Source organism: Cyprinodon variegatus, unplaced genomic scaffold (genome assembly GCF_000732505.1).
Source record: "Cyprinodon variegatus isolate N-32 unplaced genomic scaffold, C_variegatus-1.0 Scaffold117, whole genome shotgun sequence".
NCBI classification, from domain to species: Eukaryota; Metazoa; Chordata; class Actinopteri; order Cyprinodontiformes; family Cyprinodontidae; genus Cyprinodon; species Cyprinodon variegatus.
Window position 1 is genome coordinate 700,109 of NW_015150570.1, and position 10,755 is coordinate 710,863.

Sequence of the window (10,755 nt, forward strand, 5' to 3'; positions counted from 1 at the left end):
GGTAATCATGTAAAACTACCGATAAACTAAAGCAGTCTTTTCTCTATCTGATTCAAACTAGACTGTGTAACATTTTGTGACGGGGTTTTTTTCATATTAGGTCAGTGAATGCTAAATACTCACATTATCTATATTTCATTTTTTTATTGATGTGATTTACATGGGAGAAGGATTCATTTTCTAATTATGAAAACTGTATTCTTTCAAATCCACAGGACACATTAAAAAAGGTTTTTGTTTTCTGAAATATATTATTAAAAAAAGCAAGAGCTGTTTGAACCCAATGCCAATTAGATTCATCCATTATCATGTAATATCACAAACATACACGTATCTGGACTATCAATAAATATTTATTGTTATAATGTTTCGTAATATCTTACTACTGTTTATATACCTGTTTTATTATCTGTCTGTAAATACTAAACTTAAACAGAATCTATCACTCATAATTAAATACTCAATATCCGGTCTGTCCTTTTATGCATAATGTACGATATGCAATTAATCATGTCAATATAAAGCTACAGCTATTAAATGACTCATCCTCATGCAGCCAAAGTCTCCCCTTGGTGCTTAAATTTATAATAAAGAATATCAGCCAGAAGCTGTTTTATGTTATTGCATAAAAAAGACATTATAAATATAGCATCATAAAAGCCATAATATGCAATAAAAGTAGATTTTGAAATTGAAAAAACAGCTTATTTTCAAAATAAAAGAACAGTTAACTATTGAGAAATATACCTAATGTATTGGGCAATGAATTAAATGTTAAAACTATTCTAAAAATAAAGCTTGTACAGAAAACTATGAATTCAATCAAAAGAATGAAATAATGGTTTGGAAAATGTATTTATTATTAATTATAAGTAAGTACACAAAAAAGTAAATCAATAGAAATAAAAAGAATGAACTCTGAGTAAGGCTATTTGAAAGCAATGATAGGATTTAACAAGCATGAAAAATGAGATTGCAGTAAATACAACTTTTACTAAAAACATTTAAATAAAATATATGATAATTCCAACAGTATTTAAAGACACCTAAAAATATTTTGTAAATGTTCGACCAAGTCTGCCTCTGCTTGCTGACATTTAAAAGATCATTTATTTATTTCATTTTTGCACTTCTTTAAATTTTCATTGTAGAATGGCTTTATGTGAAATGATGAGGTGAGATGTACGGGCCTTTATTATGAAATCATCTGAACTTGTACAGATTTGGCAACAAAAGTATGGTTTCCATTTGTAACATAAATAACATAAAGAGCCTTGTAAATAAAAATGCATATTCCTAAGGGGGAAAAAAATGCCATTTAGTTGTACAAAAAATATTAAATCAACATTTGATGTAGTAGTAAAGATAAACAGACGAAAACTTCTTCAAGGACAGTTGCTTAGATTTTGTTCCCAAAAGAAAAATACAAATTCATAAACAATGTCATACCTAAATAATTATACAGGTGTGTCCTTATAGTGAATAACACTATTTGGTTATGTTTTTACCTCTTTTTTGTTTAGATCTCATGTGGATTTACAAAAAGAAAAGTTCTTGGGAAAATAATCCAGATTCCTGCAGTTTAAACATTAAAATGTTCCTTTTAAATATACATCCATAAGAACTTGGCTAAAAATGTGTGAATTCTTTCATGTCCGCAAATGTCAGATTGAATACTTTCAGGAATTACTTACCTAAAGACAGCTTTAAATCCCAAGATAATTTTTGAGGTCAAATTAAACATTTGAGTACTGTTCCTTCTCTCTGTGTTTTTTCCTCAGATCTAGACTACTGCACATTGTTCTATGGTTTTATGTCAGAAGCGATTTAGCCATGGGTATCGCCGTCTCTCCCAGCGTCAGGTTCTCCAGTCGAGGTCAGACTCCCTTTACCCTGCTGGAGATTTTGAAACCTCATTAGCAGCAAAAGCGTGAAAGGCTACAGACCTTGGCCTGACCTGGCAGAGACTGGCGCGTGCATTAAGAGGTTTACCCCATGAGCAGGAGAGGAGAAGGTTCAAGAGTTCAATGGGGAGGGGGCACCCAGAGGTACCCCAAAGCAGCTACCTTTTGACCACCAGCAAGCCCCCACCAACCTATCGTCTAACCCCAGAACCACTCAGAGCTCAGCATGTCAGAGAATCAGAATAAACCGATAAGAGTCTGAGCTCTCGGGATAAATATTTAAAACTGCAGAGGAAAGGAGGGATTGAATAAGATTACAGTGTGATGTATAGAAAACTGTAATAAAAAAATTAAAAAACAGGAACCATTTATTATAAAAATACATCCAGGGTTTTTGTTGCCAGACACACAAAAATATTTTAAGTACAATTAATATTTAAAGAGGATAAAGCATGATTTAAAGAGAACAATCATTTATATCAACTGTAACTGATGCAATGGCTTTATAAGAGGCTCATCGGTGTAAACAACCTTAAAAAAAAAATAGAAAATAAAAAACATTTATTTTTATCTTTGACCTTTGAATCAGGAATTTCCTTTGAGAAAAGAGATATCTGTTTCAAGACGAAAGGGAACACCGTTTAAATATAGTTTAGTAATAACTTCATTAAAGTACAATACAGCTACCTTCTTTTCAAATAACAATATATATATATATATATATATATATATTACATTAGTAGTGCTGATTTTTAATTTGCATGGTAATACCTCTTCCACATGATGTTGTAAAATTATATTAAATTTAAATAAACTAGCTCTTTATTGATAATACCTGTCATTACTTTCTGACAGTGCTATGATTTATTTTATTTATATTCCAGATAAATGTTCATTTTTGTTTTTTACTTGAATTTCAATTAACTGAACTTAAATTAGTTTTGATATTTTTTTTCTTCTAAGGTAGTAGCCAGTTAATTAAAAACATATCTAATCCAAAAATACAAGCTAAAATTATAAATGTTCGCACAAAACATTTGCCAAAGCCGAAAATTAACAAATGTAGCAATCTTTCTCTTGTTCAACAAGTTTAATGAGTATCATTTATAATTATGGTTTGCTGAAGACATTATTGTGATTTATTTATAAGAATCAAATGTATCTTTTTAAGTAATATTTCTCATAAACTATTTGGCCTACATAATTGTCATACTATTAACAGATTTTGGTTTAAAGTAATCTTTTAATAGAAAAAATAAATACATTTCTTGTGGTATTCCCAAATTAAGATCTCAATCTAAATTTCCAGAACACCAGTTAAAGTGGTTTTAAAAAGTTTTTCTTTTTTGACTTGACTTGACAGATTTTATTTTGTCATTTTGTATACACAAGTGTAAACAAAACAAAATTCCGTTTAGAACAGCTCCCTAGTCTATTTCATTTTTTAAAGTGCAGCCTTTAAGCAGCAGAGATTTAAAAAAAAAAGCATTATAATGAAAAACAGTAATGTAAACAAATGACTGTATAGTTACAGTGATTCCGTTTATTTTTTTTCTATAAAGTATTAAGTGTGGAGTGAGTGGCAATTATTTTCAACATTTGAGTTTTATTAAATTTAAACAAAACATAAACTAATAGAATAGAAATAATTAAATATTCTGCCAGGGGGGTGAATTTTCTTGTTCTGTCCACCCATGAATGCACTAACTAAACACATGTTCTTTAATCTACTGTACCAAACCAAATTAAGGGCAAAGGAAGAAAAGAATTTCAACAACCTTCAGGGCTCGTCTGAGATATCAAAAAATTGGATGAGAGGACAGAAAAACCTTGGGAAGATAAAATCCCCCTGGCCTGAGCTGTCATCGCTAGAACTTTGGAAAATGTGTGATCATTTTGCAAATCAAACAAAGCTCACTGGTAGCCTCCATCATGACTTAGGAGTGCTCCAAGATAGCAGTTTGATTTAGCCCTGAGTCGGTTCTCAGATGTTTTCCTAGGTGCAGTTTTTAACAGTGCAGATTAAAATGCTTAATGAAGCTTCAAACTGGCATCAATACGTTGGTGATGGTTCTCAGTCGATCAGAACATAGCAAAACAACAAAAAGGTTTAATGACAAAACATTTTACTTCAATTCTTTTTTATTTTAGAGTTAATTTATAGAAACAAACATGTTTATATTTTCTATTGGCATCAGTAAAGAAACGGCTCATGCATGAATGTACATTCAGCCATCCAGAAAGGCTACCAGGATGTTATCCCCAGACAGGAGACAGTGACCTGGTTTTCTAAGCTGAATTTAAGTGTTTGTGTCCATGATGATGTTGCATAAAAAAGGAATGAGAGGACTTACTTTGTTTGGCCATTGCCAGATGTTGTTTTTGTCATTATTGCTTTGTTAAGGGACTGACTAAAATTTGAAACGCAACCCAAATGATTTTAGAAGATTCAAAATTACTTTCAAATATAAAAAATATAAAATATATAAACAATATAATGTTCAAAGAATGAAACAATCTAAAAGCATCCTATAAATAATAATAACAATAACAGCAGTAACACATTTTAGGTTTAATATTTGTAATATTAGTTTTAATAAAAACATTAAAACAGAAAGTTAAGTTTTAGATATTTAAAATAATGTAATAATAATAAAGCCTTTTTTTAAAGAATTATTTCAAATAGGTTTAGACCTTTTTTCTCTTTGCTGAAACAAGGATGCTTCAAAATAAGGTTTATATATTTATTAGTTAAAATTAATAAAAAGATTGAAATAAGTACTCTGGTTTATTTAAATATTACCTAGAAGTGATAGGGACAAGCAGAATATGTAATAATAAAAAGATTTTACATGACGGCAGTCTAAAATGCCTTTTTTCCATCGACAGTCTGAGTCAGACAAGTTTAAAGGCAGCAGGTCGATAGGAATTTGCCATAGTGGTGGTGAGTTTAGAACTCCATGTGGCCACTAAGTACATTAAGGCCAAAGCAAGTTGTGAGAGAGGAAGAGTTCACAGACTCACGTTGTGTGGAACGACCTCCAAATGGGTCAGAACTGTCACGGGCAATTTCTATCATCTCCCGCTCCAAACACATGATGGAGAGTAGAATCAGAATAAAATAATACTCAGTCCTTCCTCCGAACACAGGGGCATGGATCTGTTTACTGCAAACTGCCCCTAATTGGCAAGCAGCTTAAAAGTAAAACCCCATCAATTGAACTTTAAGAGTTTTGAGACAGTGGCTAATGTAACCCATAATGCTAAAATACGCTTTGCCTGAACTGATGAATGAAAACATCTAAGAAATGTTAACATCTGGGCCTGGGCTGCAGAAAATTACGTCTAGCTCAAGTTTTAGCATGCAGTACCTTGATATGGTTCAGACGATTCAATAAATATTACTGAAAGGTTAATACTTTCCTTTGAGGAACATTGGTTGTTAAATAAATGCTTTGTTTAAATCATATAGTGTGCTCACCAGCTTGACAGTAAAAATTAGGCAAATTAGGTTTTGCTTAATTGTGTCAACTATATAAGTATATAAAGTTACATACTATGCAACTTTAACCTTTTCTGATGTTTAATTTGTTACTATAGCAGCTAAGACATATTAATAGTTCTACTGAGCAAAGGAAAAAATATTATAACTGTTCACAAATAATTATAATTTAAAGGTTTTTAAAATAAGGAGCACGAATAAGAAATGCAATTTTACTGGGCTAAAAAGACCAGATGTCAAATCACAGATTTTGCTTTTTTTTAATCCAGAGAGACATGTGAACTCTCTGTGACTCTTTTTGTCTCCCTCAACTTCCTCTCATCCTAATTCTCTTCCACCTCAGTTACCCAACTCGCAGATGCCACATCACGCTGAATAGAACTGAAGGGGGTATCTTTGCCCTCTCGCAAAAACTGCTCAGTGTTTGCTTTTTTTAGGCTGAGCTGCTCGTATGGTAGCAGAACTGACAGCATGTGCATCACAAGTTAGACATGGGGCATTGTTTTTAAAGGAATTGATACCTGTCTGACACAAATGACAAATTATACCAAATGATTTTCTATTACATATTTTTGACATTTTAGGATTTACATTCAAATTTTATATATTTTGAGAAATAATACCTTACATTTTACGTGTAAACTGAATAACTATATTGTAAATAATAATTATATTTCTGTTCCTGCAAGCTGGTGCCAAAAATAAAGATTGATTGCCCCCTAGTGGCAAAAAAAAATCTGATTTTGTTTCATTTGAACACAATTATGTCATTAAACTAACATTAATGCACAAATGCCTCACAAATTTATGTTTATAAAATACTATAAAAATCAGCTGTATATAGTAAAAAAACTTATTAAGAAAAAAACAGCAAATATGTTGTTTTTACATTCCAGAATAAGTTGTTCAGTTGTGAGTTTAGTGGGACTTTTCAGTGTTTTCAGTGTTTTGCAGTGTGAGTGCATAGTGTTTAAACGTCAGAATGCTTGCTTTGATACACTCTGGTATCTGTAATCTGTAAAGATGGCTATTGAGGTATGAGGATGCTTATACATGGGGTTTTGCACATATTTTCATCTACATTATATGAATTAGTTTAAAGTAGGGAAACAATACTTTGTCCCTAAAATCAGATAAATGCATTAATAGGTTAACTTCTCTGTAGTAAGTATTTTAGGCAGTATATTTTACTTCTCAATGGAGTTTCAGGCAAGAAATGTACTGTTCTTAGGATTATGTTCTGCATTAAACACCTGCTAAATACTGTGCAATGTACATTTCATTCTAAGCTGATTTCCATTTTCCACCTTTCTGCTGTGCTTTCCTATAGCTTTAGGCAAATAGCAAACAGAAAGTCTTATTATTTTTTTTAAATATTATAGTCTTTTTGCCACTCAGATATGAGGGCATGTAAAAATGCTTTTATGTCAGCAGATTCTCCCATCCGTCTCTGCAGCTCCTCCTGGTGGACTCTTGTATACATGTTATTTAAAAATCTAGTCAAACAATAAACTTCTATATAGCTTTAACCCTGACCTGTTGGCTGATCTTTTACTTAAATAAAACCTCTGATCTCCTCCAGGACAGCTAAATTGAGCATAGGATACACAGAGGAGAACTGAGCCAGTTAGCTGATTTCTTTGGACAATTGGCCTTAATCATTTTATTAAAGGATATCAGAGTTGGAGCGACAGACTAAACCAAATAATGTTCAACTAAGTTTATATACTGCCACTTCACAACACAGCAAACCCAGCAGATTGTACTGCATCATTTCACTGTCTTGAGAAGAATTATGTGACAGAAAAAGATTTTCCAAAACCTGTGTGTATAGTGGCAAATCTAAACCCTCTTTAGATATCAGTTGCAGCTTTCTTGTTTTACACAGGACAAAGGAAATATATCTAGATTTTGCATTTTAATCAGTTTTCTATGGACAACTGTCAATTGATGTTATGGTGCTGTCCTGTCCATGTTGGAAAGTCCTTACTTCTATAATTTTTTATTTTATTTAGTTAATATCTTACTTTTTTTAACTGAGTGATGGTACTTAGTCAATCAGTTACTTTTTCTTCTTACTTAGCTGAGTGGGTCAATTAAAACCGAGAAGCTTCAAAGCCCCGGTTCAGTCAGATGTTTACAAAAGCTTATTCAGAAAACAAAATAATATTATTGTGCCAGTTGTGGACTTTTACTTTCTAATTTATTGCTTAAGGTTAAAATAACCTTTAACCTTGAAATAGAACTTTTAAATCTAAAGGTTAGAATAATGGTACTTATTAAAACAACTAGGAAATGTTAAAAGTTTAAAACGTATCATACACATTTCTAATTAAAACAAAAAACTTTTCTCACTACTTTATGTGACAGAACAAGGATGTCCAAGCCTAGTCTTTGGGAACTGCTGCAACCTTTACATTTTATAAGCCAGACTCGGACGAATAAGCCAGGCTTATTCGTCCGAGTCTGGCTTATTTTGTTGTCCTCTGGGCTTCATAAACCTGCAGCTGGTACCATGAAGCAACCTCAACCTAGCCAGGTTTAATTCTAGCCTATCCAGCTTAACCTATCCACAACTTCGATCAGCGGTACCACAAAGCTGATAACAACTCAATAACTCAACCCAGCTCTGACTGATCATGAATCTGTGAATGCACAAGTATAAAAGGGCAGATTCAAAGTAGCAGGCAAATCCAAAGCTCCATTTACACTACCCTTTTAAAACTGTGCTGAGAACGGTCAGAGCACAGTAACAGTGTAATTGGAACGCAACTGAAATGGACCGTGCCAGACACAACCGAACGGCGCTAAATCTAGTACGAGTTCAGCAGTAGGGCTTGGCATGGTTCACTTGTGGCTAGGTTCTCTGATAACAGCGAGTGCACGAGCAGGCCGCGTCATTTTCTATTTACAATACGCTGACTCATTTTGCGGAGTGTCCGGGTTTTTAATTCACAGATCTCTCCACCTGTTCACAACACAAACTTCTTCTCAGCCTATAAACAATAAATGGCATCAAAATAGCATGGTGGACCTGGGATGATGCAGAGACTCAGGCTCTCATTGAAATCTGGGCGGAGGACACTATCCAGGCACATAAGTTCCTGAATTTTATGGGCGCCTTTTTTGTTTGCATAATTCCCACCTTGAGATTTGTACTATTGTGGACCGGTGATAGGAGGCAGGGAACTGTGCAAGTATGATGTGTAAATGGTTGTAAGAACCAAGCTACGGTTAATGATGAACTCATCCAAGCTTGGTCCGAACTCGCCACAGATCGGTTTCAGAGAGTTTAAATGGGACAATAATCATGAGCGCAAAAAGGAGAGCCCCTTACTATTAGGCCCACTCCTAAACTGGCCAATAAACACTGCCCTTTCTCACTAACCAGCTAACACCATTTTAAGCGCCATCCCAAACCACGTATTTGGGTGGTTAGAGTGGACGTTTCAGCCCTTAAATAACAAGTTTGCATCAGACTCCAGACTCGCTGGAATTTGGCAGTCAGTGGATTAGCAGCCCGATAGCATAGGAAACACCCGCATTTAAATATACATTCCATTGGTTTCCTGCTTCTTTGTCACACTGACAACAAATCAAAAGCTAAAAATAAGAAAAAAGCCGTAATAACTTCCAAAGGGAAGGTCCTCTTTTAAGTTTTTTTTTTACCTATTTAACATTTGACAAACTCCTTGTTCACTAATTTTACTTGATTAAAATCAAGCTTCTACACCTTTCAACTGTATGGGTTTGTAGGAGACATGTATGAATTTAGTTTTTATACCGGTAAATATTGTCATTTAAATACAAATAACCCATAAATGACTGATAGAAATGTAAAACCTGTTGCAACAGTCCCCACTCTTTCCTACTTCAAGTGAGTGATTGTAGGGATTTTACAAATGAATCAGCTCCATTATTGTCCAAACAAACACATAAATACTTATAGTCATATAAGTAATTGTGATTGTGGATCAAGTGATCAGACGTGCTAACGTCTCAATGCTCTTCTCATAGCTTGTGCTCTGAATTCAACCAGGTCTTCGGGGAAAAGGCTGCATTGTTTCCTTAACTTTGTTTGGTGGGTGGACCCTTTTCTAGGATTCAGATCATCAACACTAAAAAATGGCCTGACCCTGGAGCAGGTTTGCTATTCAGAGTAAACAGTGAACTTAGCCTGGTTGGGACCTGGTTTAATGCTGACAAAGGCTGATTCTGAATAGTTCAACTTGGTTAGCTTAAACTTAAGCCAAAGCTGAGGTTTGTCAGTGGTTGCAATGATAAAGTCTATCCAAACAACGTTGGAAGTAGGGGGAGTGTTGGTCTAGTTGTTACAGCAGTGCGCTTGTGTGCTGAGATGGTTGCAAGTACCCGGTTCGATCCCCACAGCCTCCACTCTTGGTTCCTGAGCAAAACCATTAACCCCACACTGCTCCACGGGCGCCACTCAATGGCAGCCCAATGCTCCCCAAGGGGATGGGTCAAAGGCAGAGTGAATCTCTTTGCTCTGTACTTGTGACAGTGTGACAACTGGAAAAAAAAAATCCTTTTTGTTCTTTACATGTACTCTGTGTGAAACATACTAATGCATATGCCTTCATATGTCTTGGATTTCATAATGTAAAGCTTGAGCTGCTCAACACATTTTTTTAACATTGTTTTTTCTAGTTCTTTTCTGGAAAGCTGTAGCCCCAATTTGACAAGCATCATCTATGTGTGTTTCTGTTGCATAATGATGTCTAGAAAGCTAAAGGCTGATTCAGCACGGCAGTCTGGAACTAATTTCCTACCCAAGATATTGCTCTTACTGCAAAAGGTGATAGATTAGAAGCGAGGGCCTGCAATTTACTCTTGTGTCTTCTTGGTTGAATCCAGGACCCGTAAACACAGTTCGGGAGGGTATCAGCTTCATATTTTGGCTCCATGAGCCATAAATCATTATATTAATGGTTTAATATACTTTGACGACCAATGCCCATGCTTGTGGTAACCTTGATCATTAGTGGCAATGACTAAGGCAGTCACTAAGTCAGCCTTTAATCACCTGAAGAACATTTCCAGGATTAAAGGACTTACTGTACGTCCAAGCAGAATCTAGAAAAACTCATTCATGCATTTATTTTCTTCATTTTTTTCCCCAGTGTCCTGTCTGGCAATGTGGCAATAAGAATAATTGTCTTGATGCAAAAAAAAAAAAAAAGGCCCAACAGATGTTGCTCTCACAAGTGGAGCAGTACAAATATAATATAAATAGCAATATAAATAGCTGTTATTATAATTATGTAGGGAGTATTACAGATTATATAGTCATTGCAATGTAAGTAGAACAGGAAAGGAAAAACAGGAAAA